The sequence below is a fragment of the Heterocephalus glaber genome, unplaced genomic scaffold (assembly GCF_053883595.1).
Source record: "Heterocephalus glaber isolate CG9 unplaced genomic scaffold, H.glaber_assembly_v1.0 deba00001444, whole genome shotgun sequence".
NCBI lineage: Eukaryota > Metazoa > Chordata > Mammalia > Rodentia > Bathyergidae > Heterocephalus > Heterocephalus glaber.
Genome location: NW_028258297.1, coordinates 31,374,052 through 31,399,736, shown reverse-complemented (window position 1 = coordinate 31,399,736; position 25,685 = coordinate 31,374,052). Strand labels below are relative to the sequence as shown.

Below are 25,685 nucleotides of genomic sequence, written 5' to 3'. Positions count from 1 at the left end.
CTTGGGAGGCCTATTACTTTCTTCTTCAGTACAGGGAATCAAACTCAGGACCCGCGCTTGCCAAGGAGGCCTATTATTATTATTTTTCTTTGTAATGGAATGTCCTAACAGGCAGGCGCTAACCCCTTCTGGCTATTGGGATACAGGGAATCACCTAGTCTGTCTGAGCTGCCTCAGCCTGGTCCACTGAACAGGGACAGCGATTCCTGACTTCTACGAGGACGGCCTTTTAAGTAAGTTCAACCCAGTATTTGGCGCCGAGCACTGCGGATGGAACAGGAGCGGCCTCGTCCCGGCCCCGGGAGGCCCGGGGCGGACACTGGCAGGAGTGGACTGGGCCCCGCGAGCCGGAGCCAGCGGAGGCAGCCGGGTAGCGCGGCGAAGTCCGGGTCTCCGAGACCCGGAGGCCGGAAAAGCGGGCGGGGCGGGGTGGGGCGGAGAGCGCCGGGCGGAAGCCGGGGTGTTCTCGGGGGCCCGCCAGCATCTAGACCGGGGCCCGCGGACAGTCGGGCCTCGGCGGCCACCAAGAAAATTCCTGAGGAAAACCGGAAACGGGAGGGAGTGCGTCGTGAAGACCTAGCGGGGTCGCACGGAACTGGGCTGACCGGGGCGGGAGCCCAGTGGAGGAGGCGCCTGAGCCCCTGCTGCCCCGAAACGGCGTGGGGCGCGGGCGGGGAAACTGAGGACCGGCCGCCGCGGCCGGGATTTCCGAGCGGAGGGCGCAGGGTCCCTGCCAGGCCCCAGGGCAGGGCGCAGCCGCGCCCGCTGCTCTCACTGCCACCCTAGCAACCCGCCGGCGGGCGCGGCAATTGGCTGCGCGAGCACCAATGGGCGCTGGCGGGCGGGGCAGGCGCAGTGTCTCCCGGCCCGGGAAGATTCCTGCGGGATCGTTGGGCGGGCTCGCCCGGGTGATCCGTTGGGCGGGGGCCTCGGGCCTGCCCAGTCCCCAGGGCGCCCCGGCTGGCTGCGTCCGACCTCCGGCGGCCGGCGCTTGGGCCTCTCCCGGGGCCGGAGACGCGGGCGCCCGCTCGGGTGCCTCCCCATCCCGGCCTCCGTCCACGCCTGGGAGAGGCCAGGAGGACCCGGCAGGGCAGTCACACCGGTACCCTGCTGGCCTCGGGCCCCAGGGTTGGGGCCGGCCGAGCCCGCCCGTTGTCCCCAGGCTTCCTTCGGTCCCAGGGCGGGGCGACCGGGAGGCCGAGGGCCCAGGAGGCGAGCGCGCTTCCCCGGGGCTGTGCGTGCTGTTTCTTTGTAAACGGACACCTGCACTCGCGCATGTTTGTGTGTGAACAACACGATTTGATTAAAGAGAGCAGAAAAGAAAAAGGCAGCGCAGGCTGCTGCCTTCGGCTCGGTGACCTTGCGCGAGTGAGTCCCTGGCCCGCGCTAGCTCCTGCCACCCGCTGGGCCGGCTGCCCTCCCGGAGGAGAGCGAGCTGACTGACCTCTTCAGCTCCCCTCCGGCTCTGCCTCCACGATTAAATGCAGCACTGTGTGAGTAATTGCTTCGAAAACTGCAGAGCGCTGGGGGTCTTGCTGCTGTTGTTTTAATACAGATAAAGGTGACCCTGGAGATCCTGAAGCTGTGTGACTGGCTGTAAATCAAGCCATCCAGTGTCTGCCCCGTGAGCTGCAGCGGCGCTTGTTTGGGACAGGGTTTCACCGTGGCTGGTGAATCAGGATTATTCACGCAGCGTGGCAGCCGGCTCCCACCCTGGTTTTGCAGCCTGGGCTGGCCACTGCCTGCCTTGGTTTCCCCACCCCAGCCGGCCTTTCCAGCCTCCTGTCATTCAGAGGATTGTGTTTTGCCTTTGCCAAACTTAGAGCCCCTGGAAGCAGGACTTCCAGTTGGGGGGGGGGGGGGGAGAAACTAGAACCGGATTGATTTTGCCACAACCAGTTATGACCGCCCCCTCTCCTACTCTGACCGTCTGGGAGCTCCTGACATTACTGAGATGGTGCAGGAGAAGGAGGAGGAAGATGGACAAAGAGGCCAGAGGCCGGGCACAAGAGGAAAGGCTTTTTGAGACAGAGCCTTCTTAAGTTGTCCAGCCTGGGCTCTAACTTGCAATCCTTCTGCTTTAGCTTCCCTGAGTGCTGGGAATACAGGTGTGAACTAGAAAAAGGATTTAAAAAAAAAAGATAGTTCTATCAATTCAGAAAGGGGAAGATATCTGAGCCACAAGAAGGCAGGGCATGTCATGATACATTAGATAAAAAGAAGAGTTCCTAAAGACCGGGGCCTCGTGGGGAATTTGGCTCTCAGAGGAAGTGATATACAGGACACTTCCCAAGGAGGGTGAGACATTTTTCTCGAAGTAAGAAGTGTGTGCAGCCTGAGGGAAGCCTAGGGGTGGGGCAGAGAGACAGGAGAATCATAGCTCCTAGGAAAGGTTGAACACCAGGTATGAAGGGACGCAGGACAGAAACTGGAAGGCAGAATTATAAATGCTCTTATCTGTTGAGGACTTTGGGCATTGTTTTGTAGGAAACAGCAATGCAAGGCATTGAATAGGTGGCAGAGATCAGTAATGAAGAATATTGTTTTTCCAACTTCAGGTGATACAGTGAAATCCAGGTCATGACTGATACATAAAAATTAAACGGATGAATACAGAGTGGAACAATATCAACATACCTGCATGCAGTGCTGTTTGATGAAGTGTGTGCGTGTGCATGTGTGGTTGTGTCCCTGTTCTGACTCAGGGTGTCAAATGTGCTTGTTACTATGGGTCATGGTCAAACAAGTCTGAAATCCACGGGATCTGCAAAATCTTCAGGCTGGAGGTGGAGGGTGTGCTGCAGGGGGAGAGACAGGAAGTTCTTGCAAACAGGGTCAGTGACTTGCATTCCCTCCCACTTAAAGTTCTTCAGGGGAAATTGCTCAACCTTTTTTTTCAATTCATTAAGTTTATTGGTACATTTTAGGTGTACAGTATGATGACATTCATCATTGGGAATTGGAAATTGCTTAACTTTTGAAGTCAGCTAACTGATCTCTTCCAAGACCTCCTCTGCAGAGGAGAGGTTATTGTGTTTTCTCTGCAGAGGAGTGGATGAGATGATTAAAGTTTCTTGCTTCATTGGCCGGGTACTTTGCCTAACAGCGTGCAGATTCTGGGCTAATAGTCCGAGCTTGGTTCTTTGCACTCTGCCACAGACCCATACAAATTGTAATCTTGTGAGTTAAGTATGATAGTAGTTTTCCATTCTTGCAGCGAAACATTATGCAATTATTACCGCATTTTGGATTAGTGCAGTCAGTGACTGGTATCTAGCCACGGGCTCGGTGAGCATGGGAGGTGCCATCTCTCATGCATGAGGAATGCCCTAATATTTAAAGCCCTGAAGACAGCTATTTCATAACCTCACATGGTTGGTAATGCCAGCGACTTAACAGACTGAGTGTCCCAAGTGGAAATAGCGTGGTCCCCTCTTGCTGCAGTCATAGCGCATCTCTACCGCTGGCCTCAGAGAAGCCTACTTTAAACCTCTCTGTGTGAGTCTGCGTTTGCTTCTTCCCAGACAGCCTTAAATGCAGCAGGGGCCCATTTATTTTCCCAAGAACATTGCTCCTTGGCTGTAATAGAGGATGATCCAATCTGGTTTGTTCTTAAGGTGCCGGGAGTTGTACACATTTGATTCCATACTGTACACACCCATGTGCTCCTGTTGCCCACACCCAACCCCGTGCATGTGGTACAGATCCCAGCTCAGTTTACACAATCAGATACATGGCCTCTTGGTTGTGGCTCCAGGGCAAACATACCCACACAACTCTTTGGACGCCATAAATGTGTGTATCCTTCCTATCTGAGCTGGGTTGTTCCAGTTCTCTTAACCCTGACTGATTCCTAACCCATAATGGGAAGAGACATTTACCCTGATGTGAATGCCACTGTATACCAAGCCCTGTACTAGGCACTTTATAGATTCAGAAACCCCAGAAGAGATTACCTCCCTTTTATGGATAAAGAGACAGACTTGGCTGTTTTCATAGTTGCACATCTAGTTAATAATTCACTTCAGAACCACTTTTACACTTTAATCCTGTGCTCTGACTTCAGAGATCATCATTTCCCTGGTTTCCTTCAGTAGCTGCTTCACCTGGGAGCTCAGAGGAGCTCCTCTCTTTCCACTGTTTCACAAACATGAAAATCTAGGTGCTTCAGAAAGAAGGTCTAAATGAATTTAGGTTTGCACTGCGACTCACAGAGGAAGAAGGTCCAGCTGACACTGGGCCCTGGCTCCAACCTCGAGGCTGATGTCCCTGGCTGTGAGGAAGGCTGTCTCAGTGTGAGCCAGGAAGACAGAGGACAGTGCCCAGAACCACACAGGTCCAGATGTAAAGAAGCTTACCGTGAGCCAGCCATGTGCTCCCTCGTGTCGTCCCATATCCTTGTCTCCATTATTTCTTCATTCCTTATTCATGGCCTTGCCTTTCATCTCTCCCTTCCTTTGGACATCCATTCTAGGGTCAAAAATGCCAGTCAGCCCTTCCTCAAAGACCGAATGATCAGAGGCCGCCGTTTTCGACATGACTGCCACCACTCCTGGCAGATAAGCGGTCATCCAGGTCTGGGCACCAGCTGCTCTGGCCAGGGAAAGATGGAGCTGTCCCAGGCCGGGTGACGAGGGGGAAGTGTACACCTCTGCAGCTGTCAGCCTGGAGCAGTCCTTTTGGCTGACAAGAGCCTACCTGACAAAACCATCCTCTCCTCCTTCCCCCTTGCTTAGAACACGGAACCAGCCCTAGGGTTCTCAGCGGCAGTAGGGCTCTGGGACCCAGCCTCTCAGCTGATGAAGGGATCTGCTGTACAGCGTCCCTTGCATTGTTTAGCCGACATCTGCTCAAGGTGTCGGGAGCTAACTTGTATCTACCCACTCTGCTTTGGAGGGTTGTATTTCTTAGGCAATCCATGTAATTACCAAGCTTGACCTGACTCCACATGATTCGCTTCTGGGTACCCATAGCTACTTCTGGAACTGGTACGGAAAAGTCGTGACCCCTCTTCCATACAATGGTGCTTCAGCTATTTGGAGACACGTGTAACGCCACTTAGTCATCTTTCCCTCAGTGCCAGTTTGGCGATTGTATTGGTGCTCAGTAGTATCAGTCTCGCTGGAAGGGCACATTTCAGTGAATGAATGAACAGTGAGCCCCTATTTTCCATGTGCCAAAGCAGTGAGCTAAGAATACTCTACATTCATGAGGGTGAGGGCTGGGGGGAGGTTACAGAGAAAGGACAGAGCTGGCTCATCGGCCTGAGCCTCCTGCCAAGCACACACAGTTTTCCCGTGAGTATTCCCAGGGCAAGGGCGGCATAAGGCGCAAGATGCAGACTTGTTGTCCTTCACTATGTGTGAATCTCAAGCGGAGGCAGTTTCTCTCTGCAGTCCAGCCTTCCTTGTTAGAGCCCTTTTCTCACTCTCCTTCTCCCCCACCTGACTCTAGTGGTCTGGTAACAAGACACAGGGGAGCCTCTCTGTATTTGCAGCTGAACGAAACAGCAGAGAGGCGATGGTGCTGTCCCGATGAATTCCGGGACACCGTATCCACATGCAAATCGCATCGCCACGTCTCAGAGACAGTTACTGGTGCACATAAACAAAGATTGCTCATTTCACATGTGTGCGCTTACAGTGGAAAATACTGGTGACATTTGTCACTTTTGCATAATATTTTTGGAATACAGGAGCCCTCTGGTGGCCAGAATCACAGCTGGAGGGTGTCTTGCCCGTCCGTGGTGATCTCTCACTTCTCTTGCCCTTCTCTGGTTCTTTCCTGTCTGCCCAGATGGTTTTGCATACGCTTCTCCTTCTTTTCTCCTGGAGTTCCTCTCTGCACCTTCCTGGCCACCCCAGCTGTCGCACCCTGATCCCCTTGGAATTCCCACTCCCTGCCATCTTCAGCCTCAGAGGACCCTCTAGGAAATTAGGCCAGTTCCCCAGGCAGGTGTGGACTGACAGCTGCTTCAGTCATGTGGAATTTGAATCCCTGGTGGGTGTTTAGAGCCTGCAGATGGATTAGCTGATGATGCTTGTCCACTAGCAATCTTGGTGGTGTCCTGCTGAGGGTGTGGGGAGCAGCTCCAGAACCAAGCTGCTGTGGAAGACAGGGTGAGCTTCTTAGACATCGCCTGTCTCGGGTTGGCACAGCCAGAGCTGGGCCACTCTGGGTTTCTCGGTTGGGCTTTTAATCCTGTAGAAGTCGGCTTTCCTCATCACAGTTGGTGCACAATGGCCTGGCCTTTGCAAGCTCCTGCCGCACAACAACCACCAGTGAGAGAAACCCATAAACTGCGATTCCACATGTTGGACTTTAAGAGTTGACCATAGATCCAGATGCAGAAGCTCACTGGTGCTTCAGTGGGCATCAGTGCACCAAATGCAGGGGGACAGCTAAAACAGGACAAGGGTAGTGGAGACATTTTGAATAAATTTTAGACACAATCATCCTGGCTTCCAGTGCAATGTAACAGCAGTACAATATCTAGACAGTGCTTGGAACCCCGAGAAAAAGACCTTCATGAAATGAGCTGGTGACCTGCTTACAGGAGTGGCTTCATCTCAAGGGGGCTGGGTGAGGTACCAGTTCATTACCCTCACTGCAGAGCCCATCGGGAAAGCCCTCGGAGGATGGAGTGCGAGCTTTCAGGCTGTTAGGTGAAGACAGCAGGGGGTTCTGGGGGGAAGTTTGGAAGCTACAGGATTCTAAAAAGATTTCTTCTTCCTCGTGGTCCTGGGATGGAACCCAGGGCCTTGCACATGATAGGCTGTTGCTGTGCTGCTGAGCTGCGCCCTGCCCTCAGGGCTCTGTGATCTGCAGGATGAGGGGTGAGGTGGTCCCACTCAGCAGAGGGCTTTTGTAGGGGTCACATGAAGCAGCTGGGGTTCTGCTTCTGGGACCTCCCAGCAGAGGGGAGTAAGCTTGGAACAAAGCAAGATGGAGTCAGACTCTGGACCCTGAGCATTTGAGCAGCCTTGGAAAGTGTCGCCGGCGAGGGGGCAGCATTCTCAGACTGTAAGGAGGAGTAGATGCGTCTTTCCAAAGGCTCACAAGTGTGCCTGGAGTTGGCTTCACTTCAGGGAGGGTGCGCTGGCCTTGGGATGGTCTTCCCATGGCTGTCATCCCAGGTCATCCAAGCGTCTTGTTGCCCAACATCTACAGACTTTAAAGATACACCATTTAGAGGGAATCCTGGAGCGTGTGCCAAGACTGTTCTCCACTCCGCATCTTCTTGGGGGCCGCACCTCCTCTCCGGCCGAACCACCCAGATCACCCCTCTCCCAGCTTCAGCAGGACTTCCAGGATCCTCTGTCCCCTTGTTGCGTCAACGAGAGCCTCCCCATGGAGGCAGTGCCTGGCGTGTGGGCAGGTGCTGTGCTCAGTCCTTCCTTCTCACGCTAGGCCTAGGGCACGAAGCCTGCACTGCGACTGTTACGTGTGCTGTGCAGCACCTCACTCTGTGACGGGTCCTGGTGACACAAGGACGGGCACATGAGACCGGGTGCTAGAAGACGTGCATGGTCCCTGCTTGCCTTGTGGAGCCCGGTGGCCTGTGTCTGTGTTTATACAGTGAAGACCTTCAAACCGGACAACCTTGAAGGGCACCCCCAGCTCTGCAGTTCCCCACTTCCGGTGCGATCCCTCCCCTGTAGCTTCTCTGGTGGGGGACCCCTGCCTGCAGTGTCCCCAGAGCACCCAGCAGGACCCGGTCTTTGCAGCAGGGGAAGGGAGGAGGGTACCAAAGCACACTTGAGTACTAGGGGGCCCATCCCACCCAGCCCCTCCCTCGGAGTGAGGAGTGAGACGCGGAGTCCCGAGGGAGGTGCTGTGTGCCGCCCACTCCGATGCAGCCTGGACCTGGAGGAGGCTCCGCCTCCTGTGCTGGCCCATAGGCTGGGCTGCGCTGTCCAGACCTGTTAAAAAATGCTCCTCACTCTGGCCGGAACTGGAGAACTCGTCTCCTGACAAGGCAGGATTTATGCTTTTCTATGAAAATGCTTCTGTCAATGGGAAGAAAAGATTAGAAAGTTTGGGCACAGAGCCAAAGGTCCAGCAAAGGGTTAAGATCCTCGGCTGTCATAACCCCTGGCACAAGGGGAACAGGTGGTGAATCCTCTGTTCCTTCCACAAATATTGTAAGTGGATTTTAAGTCCCCTCTGTTCTATTCAGTGCACCCCCAAAGTGATTCAGCGCTCGCAGCTTAGAGTGCCAGAACCTTGTCTCCTAACTGACGGAGGGGAAGCCTTACTTTGCTGGGGGCCGCAGGCAGTTTCTGGGGAGGAGACAGGTTTCAGAGATCAGCTGAGTCCTTTCAGACAGCTAACCCAGAGGCTGCCCAGCTCCCTGACTCTCCTGACGGGTAAGGTGTCAGTGGAAAGTGTCCCGTTCCACTTCTGACACCGAGCCCCAGCTAAAAGCATTGTGTTTGCCAGCTGGGGAAGGTGGGAAGTCTTGGCAGCAGCACTGGGCGAAACCAGGAGGACGTGATGGGGCCGGGCACCAGACAGTGCGGCTGGCTTCTGACTGGGGTGCGGGTCGGAGGGGCGGGCCTGGGAGCCTTCTCATGCAAGGCGAGGGAGGGCCATCCTGGGTCCCGCTCAGCTGAAGCGCACTGACCGTGGAGGCTTCAGGGAGGAGGCAGAGGACTATTATCCGAGGGTTTTTAAAGAAATTGGAACTTGTAGAAAAGATGCAGATGGCATAGCTCATTGTCTGAACTTGGGGACAAACTCGCCTCAGGGAGGAGGGGACTCGGACACAGGGCTGCAGAGTACCTCAGAGCTCTCTCAGGCCAGTGAGTCAAGCCCCGGGAGTGAACCAGGGCATGTAACAGGAGTGCCTGGGTCTGGGGGGAAGAGGCTCAGCTCAGCATCAGCCTCAAGTTACTGGCTGTGACCTTGGAGGTCAAGAATGCCTACCCTGACCCAGGCACTGCCCAGTGTAACCCTAGCACCCTGGGAGGCTGAGGCAGGAGAATCGGAAGTGACTTAGTGAGACCCTGTCTTAACATTTTTAAAAGTAAAACTGGGGACATAGCTCCATGCAGGGTTCCTGGGTTCAATCCCCTGGACCACACACACAAAAGATCATCTACCTATGGGGCTCTTGGGAGCAGGAGAGCCTCCAGCCCTGAAGCTGGCACTGGGCATAGCCAGTGCTGATGGGTAGTCACATCCCTCCCTCGTGATTAGGATGAAGCTGGCTAACAGACCACAGTGTTATGAAAGCGAGTGAATAAATATCAGGCAGGTGATTGCTATGTGCCAGACTCCCTGTGTTACATGATAGGTTCTCGGCTAATTGCTAACATCAAATTATCCTTATGAATAATTGTAAAAATATGAACCGTTAGGCTAATAAACAGATACTAATGGTGGTGATAATGGCAACAATGATAATACGGTGTGAGCCCGGTGTCTCTAGAGACAATGCATGAGAAGAGGGAAGATGAAGGGAAGAGCTCTTGTGGAGCTGGCTCTGGTTTTCACAGCAAATGATTCGAGAACCATCTGTGGTCTTTGTCCATCCCTGGACAAAGCAACTGAGGGTCCCTCATGTGAGGACCACCTTCCTAGGAATTGGAAACATAATGGTCAACACAAGCAAGATGGTTTCTTTAAATGGAGATTGCCTTCTAGTGGAGGCAATAAACAGACAAGGAAATAGAAATCATACTGTGGGTAGTGATAAGACATGAAACATGCAGGGCAAAGGGATAGAGGGTGGAGGGACGGCTGTTTTGGGTGAGGGAAGTGGCTCTCAGAGGAGATGGCCTTGGGTAGAGACCCTAGTGGGGACAGGAGATGGCCCTGTGATCCCTTGGGGAGGGCTGTGGCCAGAAGGACACGTATGTGTGAAAAGCCTCACTGGGCCCGGTCGCCCGAGTCTGGGGTGTGGAGTTGATCCACGGCTGGAGGTGGTGGGTTCCATTTCTTCCTGAACACAGAAAACTGAAGGCTGGGTGTGAGAGGTGCTTTCCTAGCAAGCTGAGCGCCAGCCTGCGACCCCCTCAGGACACGGTGAACAGTGAGAGGGGACCTGAAGGCAGCCGCTGGCCTGGCAGAGGTGTGGGAGATGGCGAGCCTGTGGCTTGGGCCCGTCTGGGACTAGGCATCGCAGGTGTCCTGATGTGAAGCCAAGGTCACTGCAGGCTCAGAAATTTCACTCCACTCCCACTCCTCCTCACTGACCCCCTGCGATCGGCAGATACACATCCTCCTGGCTGCCTTTAAGGGGATTTATATTTCCCAGCATACTGTCTAGGAAGTAGAGCACAGGCAGGTTCTCCTCAGGGAGAGTACTCAGCACAGAGCAGGACAGCACCGACCCGGAAGAGGGCTTGTTATCCGATGAGCACAAGTCCACTGTCCAACTAATGAAGGTCCTGTCTTTGCTTCTGTTTGACATTTTATCTCATTCAAGCTCCTGGAGCCACCCCAGGGGCAGGAGGCTTGTGGAAGCTGCAGAGGAGCCCCTTTGCATCTCTTCTGGCCTTCGAGGCTCGTCTGGTCCCCATCCGCAGGCGAGTCTGGAGAGTTCCTGCAGAGGCCTAGAAAGGAGGCCAGGCCGGTCGTGGTCCCTGACACTTACTAGCTTTGCTCATTTGTAATGTGGCCAGCAGGAGCCATCCCGAGAGCAGGACAGCACTCCTGCCACTTCCAGGGCGCTGTCCAAAGTGTGAAGTGCACATGATGGTGCACCCCTCATCCTGCGCGCCTCACACCAGCTTTCTCCTGATCCCTCAGTTGCCTCTTGCTGACTTGTATGACTGTTAACTTCTGATTTCTTGCTCAATGGACAGCTGAACATCGGATTTGTCCAAAGGCTAAGTAATGTTCTTCACTTTGATTCTGATGCCTTAATGTTTACTAATCTTTCCCCAACTTCGGGGTACATGGAGTTGAGCTTCCAGTCTCTGCTGGGCATTGTAACTGGGGATGACCAGGAGTGGCGCACAGGTCAGAGGGGAATGGAGGATGCGCACACAACGGTGCCACCAGTGGGGTGAGGTAGTGGCCCTCTGGCAGGACCTGAGCACACTCTGGGGCGAGAGGAGCAGTGCTCAGAAATGGCCCGGAGGGTGAGGGTCACCTGCCAGTGTGGCCGCCCTGTCCCTGGACAGGTGCCCATCCGCACAGTACGCTTCCGGCCGGCCAAGCCCTGGTCACGAGGACAGAAGGAACAGCGGTGCTGTCTGACATTCGGAGAATGGGCTGTTAGGAAAGCATACCCTGTCCTGAAAGTAAGGGCCCTCTGAACCAATGGCGAGATGACCACAGGAAGCTTGGCCTGGCAGGGGTTGCTGGACCCCTTCAGGCTTCATCCGAGGCCTGGCCTGCAACACTCTGCTTAGCCCAGGCCCTGGCAGGAGGCTGCAACTCCATGGGGCCCAGTCATTGAGCCCGTCCAGCCTGCTCTCTGTCCTTTGTCAGGGCCCAGGAGGCTCCCCTTCATTACTTGGGAGCACTCTGCTTCCCGAGGGCCTCATTACGAAGTGCATCTCTATGGGAACTAAGCCCTTACAGAAAGGAGGGGTGGAGTTGGCATGCAGGAAAGAGGTCTGCTCCGATCAGGCCTCAGGCCGATAACTTGTGCCTATTAACCAAAGGAGGTCGTTAGAAATTCCCACTCCTCTCCCCTGCCTGCACCGCCCCCACCAGGGGCCTGGCCACAGGGAGAGAGCACAGTGCTCCCGCTCACACCCTCGTGAGCTGGCCTGGCTCTTGCACACATGCCCAGCCTCACGGGGCCCTTGCTCACCCTTGCTCAGGGCCGTGGACGGTGATGAGGACTTGCTTTGATGCCGAGTCCTCCACTTATTTGCTTAACTGTGCTGAGGGGCTTGCACATGCTGGGCAAGCACTCCGCCTCAAGCTACAGCCCAAGCCTTCTTTTTGCATTTTTATTTTGAGACCCAGTCTGGCTAATTTGCCCAGACTGGGTTTGAACTTGTGGTCTGCCTGCCTCAGCCTCTTGAGTAGCTGGGATCACAAAGACAATTCTGGGGGGATTCATGAAGATAGTGACCAAAATAAATTCCACTTCATGATTGTTTTCTGATACTCAATAACAAAATAAACAAAGGGGAAGGGGTTTAATTTCTATTACTCAACAACATAAGTATTAGGTCTGTGAAATCACTTGGTTGTTAATCAACTGAAAGTGGTTTCTACAGTGGGGTGTGCCACCGCCCAGGGTGAGCGATGCATCCTGATCTGACAGCAGCTCTAGGGCTCTTTCCTGTCCCACCAACTTTCTTGGGTTTCCTCTTTTTTGTTGTTGTGTTTTTGAAACAGAGTCTCCCTATGGGGCCCAGGCTGGTCTCAAACTCCCAGTCCTCCTGCCCCTGGCTCCTGAGTGCTGGGATGAGAAGCATGTGCCCAAATGCCCATATACACATATATTATATATACAATATATACTATATTTATATATTCTATATATACAAATTTTGGTGGTACAGGAGATCGAATCCAGGGATACTTTACCAGCAAGCATACCCCTAGCCTTTTAAATTTTTCAATTTTCAGACAGGGTCTCACTAAGATGCCCAGGCTGGCCTCAAACTTGTGATCCTCTTGCTGCAGCCTCCTGAGTGCTAGGATTACAGGTGTGCCCCCAACACCCTGATGCCTGTTCTTCTTTTTTGATTTTCTGTTAGCTGCTGCTGGCTTCCCTCCCTCCCTCAGATAAGAGCCTCAAAGGCCAATAAATACCTTTGCTCTGAGCCCACAGAGGGCTGACTGTTGTCGTTTGCTCTTCTTTCCCTGTGGTAGAAAAAACAACAAACCCGGCAGGTAGAAAATGTGGTCCTGGGAAGGTGTGTGTGCCTGAGCTCTCTGCTTCCCTCCCCTGAACCTCAGAGCTCCACAGCCAGGGCCACACCCAAGGGCTTCCAGCACAGGGCCTCCCAAGATGTGCGCGCGCGCACACACACACACACACACACACACACACACACACACACGCGCTCCTTCTCAGCCCTGACGGTCGCTGGAGGAGAAGCCCAGCCGCCCTGTGTGGGCACTGAGAGGAGATTGTCCTCCCTCAGATGCCTTTCTCATGCGCGCTTGCTCTACTCCACTCTGCAAAAGGCTCTGATTAGCATTTCCTTTTCAGTTGCCCCTTCACCATCCCAGCTGCACCAGTTGTGGCTGGAAAGCCGAGTTGGTGCAGTGGCAATTCAGGAGAGCAGCTGAGAGGCAGAGGGAGCAAAAGCAAAGGGTAATTTTCCTCACTGCTTGAAGAAGCCACTCCAGGGAGAGAGGGAGGCCGATGAGACTCCTGCGGGGAGCAGACGAACAGATCCCAAAGGGGTGGGAGCTGGAACCGAGTGGAAAGCAAGGAAAAGCACAGCGATGGCTCCAATTATCAATACCGCGGTATTTTGGGAGCAACTGCATACATCTTAAGAAGATAACACGTGCTGATGATAATTTTGTTTATTTCACAGAGTCTGGTCTTATCCTGTGTTCTGTGATTTTTTTAATAGGTCACATAATAGCCAAAGGCCCCAGTTTCTCTGTCTATAAAGTGGGGGTAGAACTGGACTTCCATCATCCATTCCAGCTCTATGGTTATATAAACTTCTGTCTTTTTATCTTTCAAATGTTTACTGCATAGAAATGGGCTTCCCCAGCTGTCCCTAGTGTGGCCTACAAACCTCGTCTCTTGGTCACTTTGTGTCCCTCTTTACGGACAAAGACCAGAGATCCCAAGGAAGAAGAAATTGTTGCTACAGAGGGTGAGCTACCATGTAGCTGAAAATGGGGCAGGTGGACGTGGGAGAAGGGCATGGAAAGCAAACCCGGTAACTCAAATGTGATTACATGGAATCCTGATCAACATCGGGCTGTGGAGGGGACATCACGGGACTTCGAGTTCGAGCTCCATCACTTACCGCAGTTTGAGCTGGGGCAAACTCCTCACCACTGAGTCTGGATTTCCCACCACATATAACAAACAGGGCTTTAAATGGTGAGATGGTCCTTGTGAGGTCAAACAAGATGATCCATGTAAAATTCCCAGCACGGTCACCTCCACAATACTCCACGGTCACCACCATTACTATTATTACGATTGCTGCTGCTGTCGCTGTTATCCGAGAAGGCCTCACAGAAGAGATATGGAAAGGACCAGATTTTGAAGGGAGTGGAATGGAGTTTGGCAACAGAGAGAGGGAGAGAGAGAGAGAGAGAGAGGGAGAGAGAGAAACCTTGAAATGGTCAACAGAAAGCGACACATCTACAGGAATCTCCTATGGAGGAACCCAGCATTTGCACATTTTAAAAGCTTTCTGGATAATTCTGATATATATCAGGGTTGTTATGAGAACAAAATAATTCCATGCAAGATTCATTAAGTGTGGACCTCTAGACAAGGAATGGAGATTCCCAGCTTCTCTTGCCTCTGCCCCAATTACTGGAATCTACCTGGCCCTGAAAATTACTCAACCTCACTGGATTTCAGCTCCTACATTTGTAAAAAGAGTAGAGTTGATCTACCCTACATGATCTCCAAGTCTCTTATCTTTTGTGTGTGTGTGGTACTGGGGATTGCACCTGGGACCTCCACACTGAGCTACATGCCCCAGCTCCTTTTCTTTCTTTTCTTTTCTTTCCAGACATGGACTCTCTAAGTTACTCGGGCCAAGCTTGAACATGTGGTTCTCCTGCTTCAGCCTCCCGGGGTGCTGGGATCACAGGTGTGTGCCATCACATCCTGCGGTCAAGCATCTGAAATAGCTATTCTTTTTCTTTTTTTGGTACCGGGGATTGAACTTGGGTCCTTGTGCTTGCAGGGCAGGCGGCGGAACCACTGAGCTAAATCCCTGGCCCTGGAATAGCTATTCTTGGCTGGATGACAATGATGACGATGAAGGCCGCCACTCCTGGAGCATTTACAATGAGTTGGGCTCTGAACTGAGCAAGTTAGGCCCATTATCTGGTTTAATACCGCCAGTTGCACCATGACACCAGAGTGACTCCCATTTGATAGGAGTGGATCCAGAACCCAAGGCCCCAGTAGCAGTGGGTGTGTGGTGAGGCAGGGCCCGTGGCCCTCTGGCCCCTGGGGCCCCAGTGTGAAGGCTCTTCTGTTGCACCACGCTCTTCCCTCAAGCTCCGAACCCCAGTGCTTTATTTATTTTTATTTTTTTGCCAGTGGCTGATCACACAAAAGTGCAGGCTTGAACCCTCACCCATAAGGTGCTGCATTTAATAGCCAGGTCAAAAGGGGTCTCTAGAAGGCATCTGCTCCTTCGCCTGCCCTTCAAACCCTTCTCCCAGCTGCCCTCAGCTTCCTGCGCACCATGCCGGGCTCTGACCGCGGGTGGTCAGGCCGCCTGCAGTGCAGGCTGTGCTGCCCATGAGTAGCTGGCAGCCCTGGCTCTGGAGCACCGGAAACACCGCTAGTCTAAATGCAATGCACATGTGCCACAGGTAAGGGGTACACCAGACTGCAAAGAAGAAAGTTCTTTGTATTAAAAAAATCAAAAGCACATCAGTTACTTTTTATTGATGAACTGATGGTTGAAAGATCATATCTGGGAAATGCTGAGTTGAATAAGATTCCCAAACTCAATCTCACATCTCTTCTTACTCTTCATTTTTAGCGTGCCTATTAGGATATTTAAAACGACACATATGCCCAGCATTTGCACCCGGGACCATGTTCCTGCTGGCCAGGACTGACTGGGAGTTGGCTCACTCAGTCTGAACCCCAGCTCTGCCGCACTGTGGTCGAGACCATGGGCTTCCCCATTCATTCCCATGGGCCTCAGTTTCCCAATGTGCACAACAGGGAGAATAGTAAATAGAGCCACTTTTTAAGGTAGCTGTAGACATCGGAACAGGTCGGGTTCCTTTCCTGCCTAACTGTGGTGTTTTCTTGTCTTGGAAAGCTGTCCAGTCCCTTGGAGTCTGCGTCCTGCAAAGCAGCATGGCCATGGGCACCCGGGGATTTCCTGTGTGGTGACATCAGCCTTCTTGCCCCGTGGGAGGTGCACGATTGAAGGGTGGTTTGAAGTAAACCGTGCCCTCCTTGCTCAGGAGCTGTAGTTCCTTCTCTCTCTCAGGCCCTCCATGGATCTAACGCAGGGCCTCCCACAAAGTGCCACTGCATAAGCAGAATGCTCATTAGCTCACTGATTGATTAACACGGCTCCCACTCCCATACTGGCAGGGGAGGACTGCATATTCTCTTGGGCTCCTTAAAAGGAGAGCTCGCTTTTCCTCTGACCAGTCCCCCGTGGCCACCATATTTCCTGCAGTGTGGAACAACCTTATTTCTTTTATTCCTGTATAGCTCTGCCATCCCTCCTGCTTCCAGAATGGGTAATGTCTTTTTTCCCCTTCCCAGCATGTGAATGTTGAAAATGGCTATAATTTCAAAGCCTTAAAAGAAGTAGCCTGGCTTCATTAAGTTCTAATTGCACCGATGGAGAGGAAAGGTAGGCGCTTTAATTACAGAAGACCTCCCGTCGCCAGAGCTGCGGTTGTTCTGGTGGTGGGGGAACGTTGCTGCTGGGCTGCTAAGAAGGACGATTAGTATGTGGTGTTCAAGGGAGTTCTGAAGGCCCAGTCTGCACCCTCGGGCAGCCCAAACTGCATGCCTGCCAAGCACTGAGTCTGTCATTACTCTCCTTGGGAATTTACCCAGCAAGGAAACTTTCACCAGAGTTGGATCCTACTTAGAGTTCAGGGAACGTGTCTTCTGGGGAAATAGAATCCCCCAAACGACATACCTTTGAGAGAAGGATTCTGTTTTATTTTGTTTTTGTTTTCTGGTTTTGGGGGGGGCTCTGGGGGTGGAACACAGGGCTTTTTACATGTTAAGCATGTGCTGTACCACTGAGCTACATCCTACCTCACAGTGCCAGGATTCTGGTTTTGATTTTTCTTTAGTAAGTTGGTTTTTAGTCGACCTGGGCAGAGGTCTTCCAACACCAGTTGAAACTGCACCATTAATGGCCCCTTCTTTTCAGTTCTTTTCATGGCCTTCCTGGGAGGACCACCCTTCAGATTGCCATCACATCTAGGAGAACTCATCCTCCACAACATAACGGACTCCAAGCTCTTGGTATGGATGCAAACTGAGATACTTCAGCTCTAGGTTCCTAGAAGGAAGAATGGGATAGAAAGTGCCAGAAAGGGGTGGGATGTGAGGGACATCTTGGAAAAAGTCAGCTGTCCTAGTTGTCCCAAGGCCACCCTGGAGGCCAGGACCCCACCACCCCAGCCCAAAAGCTCTCCAGTCAGCAGGGGTCATAGGTGTTAGGTCACACTGTCCAGAGCAGCCTCGGGACTGAATGGTTTGTTCCCCTTGCCCAGTGACAGCTCTTGGCTGTCAGCCTTCTCTAGAACACAGAGAGATTTTCGTCTACTGACATGCCCCTTCCCAGAGGCAGCTGCTCTGCTGCTCCAAGGACAGGAGGATGAGAGAGGACAACAGCTGTGATGAGTGGGGTTGGCCCAGACCACCCTCAGCTCTTTCCTGCTGTCTTTGCTTGTCCCAGAAGTGTAGGTGGCAGGAGCACTTCCCAACAGAGTTCTTTTGCCTTCTCCTTAGTCAGCTTGCTGGGAAGTCTGACTACCACAGCTGGTGCCCCTTGGGTAGCCCAGAGTGCTTCTGTACTGGACTCAACATCTTCACCACAGATCTATGGCCACATGGCCTTCAGGACCTACTTCCTTCTTGTCTTTTTTTCCTCCAGTGCTGGGAATGGAACCAAGGGCTCACGTGTGCTAGGGAAGCGTTCTGTCACTAAGCTTCACCCAAGATCCCTCCTCGCATCAATTCTTGCTCTTTATTCAGTGTGTGGGCCGCTATGACATATGTCCAAAGCTCCACGCCAGCTTCAGAATTCATTTCATGTCTCGGTAGATATGTGTGTGCTGCTTGGATCTCTTGAGTGTCTCTCAACCCACTCCCAGCTGAGACTTTGCAGGAGGAAGGAAATATGTCTCATTTTTCATCTTCCTAGCATGCTTTAGACTTAGTCATCATTGGGGGACTAAACAGTGCTGCCTGTCTGGCTAGATTTCCAGAACCCTTTGGATATAATGATTTTCTGAGTCAATCACCAAAGAAGAATGTTGTAGGCTTGGCTGTCAGTGGGGTTCTGGGGTCACTTAGTGCAACTTCTCAGACTGCCAAGAATCCTTGTGTCATCCCAAAGATGGCCACACTTTGTAATGAGCAATGCTTCAGATGTCACCCACAGTCATTGCTAAGTAGTGGTCCTGAGCCAGCCAAAGCCAGCACCTGGGGTACCTGTTATGACCCCAAAGCCAGTGAAAGCCTAGAGAGGTTCCATTGCCTCACAAGAGTACTCAGGAGGCTGGATGTAAGATGGAACTCTAAAAAAAAGGCAAACATAATTTATTTTGGTTTGTTTATTTAAGAACAAGCTAGGTAAGCTGAGCTGTGCAAATCACAGGCAGCTGTGCAAGAAGAGCAAGCTCCTGCAAGGCTGCTGTAGCATCTTTGGCTTAAACTTCCCAGCAAGTAGCAGATGAGCCTGTTCCTCAGATGTCAGGAGACCTTCTTCAGCACCCCAGCCAGACTCCCTAGTACCTTTCCCCGGACAGGGAGGAAGCTCCTCCAGCTGCCAAATCCCTGGTTCTGGCAACACCTGTCCTCACAAAGGGCAGGGAAAAGCCTGTCCTTCGTTCCGCATGGGCTTGTCTGCACTTGAGTTGTCAGGCTTTCCTGGGAAAAGGGTTCTCTGGGGCGCTTGTGTGTCCACAGCACCATTCCCCCCGGCCAAGTGCCAAGTGACGAAAGTGTCAGGGCTTTTGAAATTGTCAGAAAAACTGATTTCCTTGTCAAGTCTCGTCCTGTACAGTTGGAGGGCCAAATTCTACTTTCGTGTTAGCTGCCAAGCAGATCAAAGGCTGCTGACAAGGAGCTGAAGGATTTGTGCCTGGTCTGCTTCAAGCTTTCCTCGGCCTGGCATGGGGAATGCTTCTGGCTCTCGGCTTCCTTGAACTCTCTTATCGATCCTCCTCTGTCGGCCTACAGATGAAGGGCCTGGGAAATAATTTGGAGAGATCTAACACAAAGAGCGAGGCCAGAGAAAAGAGCAGACAGGGTGGGTATGGGCACAGTTATCCAGTGCCCCAGAAAACACAAATAAGAGGCCAGGAATCGGGCAGAGCCAGTGTTCCACATCACAGAAGGAGACAGGGCAGGGCTAGGCCTCCACTGCCACCAGAGATTTCCCACCAACTGGAGGAGAGGAAAGGCTGAGGACTGGTCTTTTCCCTGCTTGTTTGGGGGAACTGCATGAAGGCGGGGCAAAAGCAGATGACTTCTGAAGCCACTGCCTACATCATGCTTGTCCTAAGCCTGTGGGGGCGGGGGATGATTGAGGGTGGAGACGTCCAGGTTGGTCGGACAGTGCATGAGAGTCCAGGTTACGCTGGGGAGGAGAGGGCAGTGGTGCAGACAGACATTGTAGAAATCACCCAGGTGCAGCAGGGAGGAAGCCATGGCCGGAACCTGAGGGTGTGGCGTGTGGAACCAGGACAGTGGTGCTTCTGAATTCCAGAGGGCCCCGTGTTGGCCTTCCAAGGGGAGCCTGCTCTGACTTTTGGATGCCAAGTACCATGTCGTGGTTGCCCTCTCTGCTGCCTCCTTCTGCTCACAGCCCAGTGTTCCTGACGAGAAGAAGCCACCTGCATGTGTGCCCTCACCACAACCTGTCCAGACTCCAGGACTGACAAGGTAGAGTCTCCAAGGAGCAGGCCTCCTGCAGACACAAAGGTCTCAGGTGGGGAAGAGAAAACCTCCAGAAAGACTGGACACGGTGTCTGGTTCTTGGCTGGAAAGTCTTCCTTTTCACCTGGCCTGAGTGTTGGGGCTGTAAGATCCTGAGGCCAGGACTTCTTGTCTCCTTCGATGGCCATTTCTTCCTGCGCATTCTCCACTCATTTGCTTCCCTGGTCCTTGCAACAGCGCCATCTCAATCTATTTGGATCTTGAGCTGCAGCAAGAGATTCTGTTGTAAATTTGCATACAGAGGAGTCTAATTATGTTAATCTATTTGGTTTCTACATTTCAGGTAGCAAATAGGGAGAATTTAGTTAATAAAGTGTTATCCAAAAATTTGTCTGACTTTCTTACGTTCTTGAGTCTGGATAACAGAGTTTATTTGTACTCTTCCCGTACAGCTTTCTCTCACTTCACAGTAAGTTTTGGATAGCCGAGCCCCATGCTTCTCTTTGTTTCTGCTTGGCACATCGTGTACTGCCTCAGTGTTTGATGAATGAGTCCAATTATATTAAAAAGGTAGAAAACTCTGGTTAGAATGTTCCAATAGGTGGGCAGAAAGTATAGCAGTTGCCAGGGAAATGTAACAAATAACTTCTGAAACTCCATGTCCAGGCAGGTGGATGGCCGGCATTGCCAGGCCTCGGAATCTCTGGGGCTAGAGGACGCTGAACTGCCTGGTCTCTTCCATTGCCTCCATACCGGGAGGGACACACAGTCAGGGAGTCAGATTACTGGCCAGGTATGCTAGTAAGCCAAGGCAGGGAGGCGAGAAGCCTGCAGTTAGAGGAAAGAGGAGTGGTTATCCAAAATTGGATCAGAACTAAAGCAAATGAGTAACCAAGCATAATGCATGCTCTTCGAAGTCAGGGGTCATGTCTTACTTCTCTCTGTGTTCCCATTTCTAGCACAGAGATGCTATGCAGTTTATTTATATTTTCAAATGAATGAAATAAAAAATGAACGAACATAGGGTTGAGCCCAAAGTCATAAGGATCAAAAGGTTGAAGCTACAGAGCCAAGGCCTCCAGGGGCTGCAAAATCCAGCGCCTTGCTAAGCACTCGCTAAGGGGCAGCAGATGCCTGTGAACCCTATCCCACCCCAGCACGCCGGGCTGGTGGCACAGAGCACATGACAGTCTAGCAGGGACCAAGGCACAGGGCGAGGAGCGGTGGGGCAGGGCAGGGCAGTGTTCGCAGGATTGCAGAGGGAGCTCACGTGCCTTACTGCGTGCATCGGAGCCTCACCGTGGCCTCCTGAGGATGTCCAAGTGTGGGTTCCATGTGCTCCCTCTGCCTGGACCATGCTCTGCCCCACTGAGTGCCAGTCAGGCGGAATGGAAACCAGGGCCCCCTTCACCGATAGCCCGTGTGCAGTGCGGAGTCAGGAGGCCAATGGAGGAGACCTTGACTCCACCCAAGAGCCAGCTGTGCAGCGAGCCCTGGTAGGTAGGGGCCTGGGCCGTTTGGAAACACTGTGCTTGTGAGGTCGCTGCCGCTGTGCTGGGCGAGCTGCGAGGGCTAAACATGGCAGCTTCTAATTGTTCCTGTCAGACTGCTGGATGCCCCCATCTGCTGCAAGCCGTCACTCACTCACTTACTCATTCATTCCTTGTTCATTTGTTTACCCACTTTCCTGCTTTTAAAATACATTTATTAGCGTGGGAAGGAGGTGGACAGCAAGTGCAGAGATTGAGTTAAAGATTCTCTTCCATTTCAGAGAAAGGAAATAAAACCACAGATGGAAAGCAGCGGCAGAGGAAGTGCTGACTGGCTTCTAGACCTTTTATGCGCGTTTTTTAATTTTAACTTTCTATTTTGGAGTGGTTTAGATTTACCAACATGTTGCAAAAGCAGTAGAGAGAGTCCCCGCATGTCTTTCCCCCAGCCACACTCATGTCACTGCCTTACACGGCCATCCTACATTTGCTCACACTAAGCAGTAACACTGGAATCACCGCTTGCTAAGCTCCTCAGTTGTTCAGTGAACGTCAACAGCTTTGGCTTGTAGTGTCCTCCTCCAGGCTCTGCCACCTTCCTCTCAGTGTCTCTGTGTCATTTCCTCTTCTGTAGGAACACCAGACCCTGAGTTTAGGGTCTGCCCTAATTCCAGAACAGTTTCACCTCAAGATCCTTAACTTCTCCATCTTCAAAGGTGACATTTCTAAATAAGGTCACATTCTGAGGTTCCACTGGACATGAATTTTGAGGGGACACAATTCACTTGTTACGATCAGTGTGAACTTGGGGATTTGGGGGACAATTATAATCAAATTATTTGTTTATTAATTTTTTTCTTCAAATGCCCCCAGCTTTGGTCACTGGGATCTCCTCAGGTTGGCATCTGCATCCTTTGACATGTTCCCATCATTTTTCTCTCTTCCGTCCCTTCTCTTCCTGTATTTCCTGCCACTAAAAATGTTCCAGGCCTACCTTGGATTTTCCCTGGCTAGCCCTAGAGTTGGGCACTTATCCAGAGTCCTGATCTCCCCCTTTTGGAGAACGGCCTTTAGAAACAGAGTCCACGGTCTGGTCAGATTTGTCGCTATGGGGCATCCACTTCTTGGCTGTCTCCACAGAAAGAGCTAAGAGATGTGTGTTTGGAGACACATTTCTTTCTGTGCCTGTTGCACACATTACAATAAACATGAGTTCTTGCTGATGTCTCCTGCCTGAGTCCCACACCCGGGGTTCATTCCAGCCTTCTCTCTGGCTTTCTCTCTGACACTGAGGGGCCTGGGTGCCAGATCCAGATCTGCTCTCCTATTTGTTTACCCACGGTGTGCACAGAGAGTAGTGTCAGAATTGCAGACCATGCCTCTGGAAGACGTAAACTTACCAGCCAGGATACAGTGCTCATGTACAGTTTTTAGCCTTATGGTTTTCCATCAAAGCATCATTTCCCAAAGTGGCTTGTCCGTTCCTTTCCCCCAGTCCCTCCGGTGAGGTTACACCATACGTTCTGCAGTAGTTAGGGCATTTGTCAAAGTGTGCACTCCTTTCTGGAACCCTCTAACACACTGGCTGGTTTACTAAAAAAATTTGCATACAGTGAAGTTCACTCTGGTGTGTGAAACTCTAGGGGTTTTGACAGGCATGCAATCGGGTAACCACCCACAATGTAGAACAGTTGCCTCACCCCACATGGCTTTAGTCAGACAGACTGCTTTGTATGGGTCCTGCTCTGGATAGGAAGCCTGTGCTTCCACCACTGAGGGGACAGGACAGTTGTCCCACCCTGAGCACACAGGGAGGCACTTCCAGCAGAGGCAGGAGCGGGATGCCCAAGCACTGGAGGCTGAATAACATGTGGTGGCAGCATGCAGTTTCGGAGATATTTAAAATACTCTGGACCTAAGGTACCAGTAAACGTATTTGTTGACTTCTTTCTGTATACTCATGGTGCTTGGTGATATAGGAAAGACAGGAAACACACAAGGATGACAAGCCTGGGGTCAGGAGGAGCCACGACCAGTTAGATGCAGTGGGCCGAGCACAAACATTTACATCCATAGCTGCCCCACACCCACAGCAGAGCAGAAGATACAGCTCCACCCCGCAAGACAGAAACAGGTGCCACACAGACAAAGCACTTCAGTGACGTGGGTTGTCTCCACGTCCGTCCACATGGCTCATGGCCGTGCATCCTGTGGTCTTTGCTCACATAGTGCATTTCAGATTGGCCCACACTGTTTAAAATGACAGCTCATGCAGCCCACGTATCCGATCATTCCACTCTGATGTCCAGTATCACGCACTCATTCTGCCTACTCGCTTTGTTCCTTGACAGGTCCCAAGCTTCCAGAATGCTATTTCTCTCATCACGGGACTCTGGCGATCATTTGTCAACTGAATAAATGATGAGTGTGGGCTGTGGAAACTTGAAGGATGAATGGGGCTGAGTTGGGACAGCAGAGACATTTGTAGATGCCTGTGGGGATCCAGATGGCCACACTCAGGAGCCAGAGGTCCCTGAGAGCGTGGCCAAATGCCAGGGGTTATTAACAGACCACATGAGAATCCTCTTCCCATGCGGGCAAGGCAACAGCTGGTGCTCTCCCACCCTCTTCTCCATTCTACAGACCAGCAAAGTCAAGCCGGTGGGGAAGAGTCCTCCGCACAGAAATTACCTGGCCCAAGAGAAAGACTCAGACGTTGATATCTGGGTATGAACAAGCAATGTCTAAGATGGAAATGTTAAAAAATAGCAGAATATCTCACTGGAAGTTATATAATATTAGCTGACTGTTTAAACCCTGCACGTGTGTCACCTTGACTAAAATAAAACCAGGCTAGCCACAGAAGCTGCCTGCTAACACTGATTTTGTTTGGCACCATCAAGAATTAAGTAGATTTTTCAGATAACTGAAAAATTTCTCTGAAAACCTACTTTTTGTTTTCTTTTTCACTATGAAACTATTTAAATGTACACAAAAGGACGAAGAACAGTATAGAGAATTCTCATGTGCCCAGTACCTGGTTTCAACAGTTATTTTAAAAAATTGCCAATACTGAATTGTTTCACTTATTTGTTTGGCTAACAATTTTTAAAATTTTGTTTTACTAGAGAGTTTTAGAAAAAGATTCCAGACATCACACAATCTCTCCTAATAGTTCTTCACTATGTATCTTATCAAATAAAAACATTAGACTGCTTGTCTTATAAAATTTTCTAACGTTGTCAGAGTATTTCCTGGGTGGTTATTTAAAGTTTTCCTCTTTCTTTTTCTTTGCTGTAAATTTGTAGAACTAGGACCCACATTAGCTTCAAGCTCACACTGCTTCGCATTGGCAGACATGGAATGTCTGGTTGTCCCATTAGTGGTAAGAACTCAGATCAGCGGGCTGAGGGGCTTTGATCGTGACCAACCGCCAGCCTTTCCCTTAGTGGTTCTGCCCTGGACAGCGCATGATATTGTTACACAACGATAAACACCATCCTGTCTGTAAGCACCAGTTGGTATTTGTCTACGAAATAAAACTTTCTCTCAACTCTTTGGATATCCTAGGAAAAGCAAGATCGATCCTTAAATTTTCTCTTTAAACATTTAAAAAAAATACATTAATCAGTTGGTACACTGGCAATTTTCAAATGTGTCCAATGAGAGCTGTCTCTTGCCTTCTTTAGAGGAATGGACCAAGGCTTCCAAAATCAACTTTACTGAAGTAATTTAGATCAAGCACACTGCACACATTTCCAGTGTGTCGCTTACTGTGTAGCCATCAGCACAGTCGATGTTCAGGGCACCTCTGGCCATCCCAAAGTTGTCTCCAGCCCCTCTCAGTCAGCCATCCCCTCTCTCGGCCCTGGGCACCCACAGAGGCACTCCCTTTCCTTACAGATTAGTGTGCTTATTCTAGACTTTCACGTACATGTTACTTAGCATGTTTAGCTCAGTGTGGCTTTAGCGAGCATCCATCCCTAAGGCTAGAGAAGCTCAGTGCACCCTTTCACCAACTTTTGAGCTATTCATGCATCTTCTTTTGTTAAGTGTCTGTTGAAGTACTTTGCTCATTGTTTAAATAGACTATTTTTAGAGCGATTTTGGATTCAGAACAAACTGAGAGAAGCATGCAGATGCCTCAGGCGGGCACCCTCCCCATCTGTGCTGTGTGGAGCTGCCGGCGCAACCAAGTCCACCCTTACACTGTGCTGGCACGTGTGGGCGCCGCACATACTATGAGTCTGGACAGATGTGTAGCGATACGGATCCACCACTACAGCTTCATACACGGCAGTTTCCTAAAATCATCTAATGCCCTCTACGTTCTGCCTTATTCATCCTTCCCTCCCCGCAGTCCCTGTCGACCTCTGACCTCTTTACAGAGTCCCTCGTTTTTGCCATTGCTGCAGAGGCGGCCGTTGGAGTTGAGCAGTGCATAGGCTTTTCCTATTGACTTC

At 51.5% G+C, this 25,685-nt stretch overlaps 1 long non-coding RNA gene across 1 annotated transcript; it reads left to right on the top strand.

Moving 5' to 3' along the window:
- The first annotated feature begins 831 nt into the window (after positions 1–831).
- Positions 832–20,606, top strand: LOC110346643 (uncharacterized). The gene is made up of 3 exons (XR_015452362.1): positions 832–16,344; positions 16,995–17,089; positions 19,484–20,606. It is a non-coding gene; the product is annotated as an uncharacterized LOC110346643 (long non-coding RNA).
- The last annotated feature ends 5,079 nt before the right edge of the window (positions 20,607–25,685 follow it).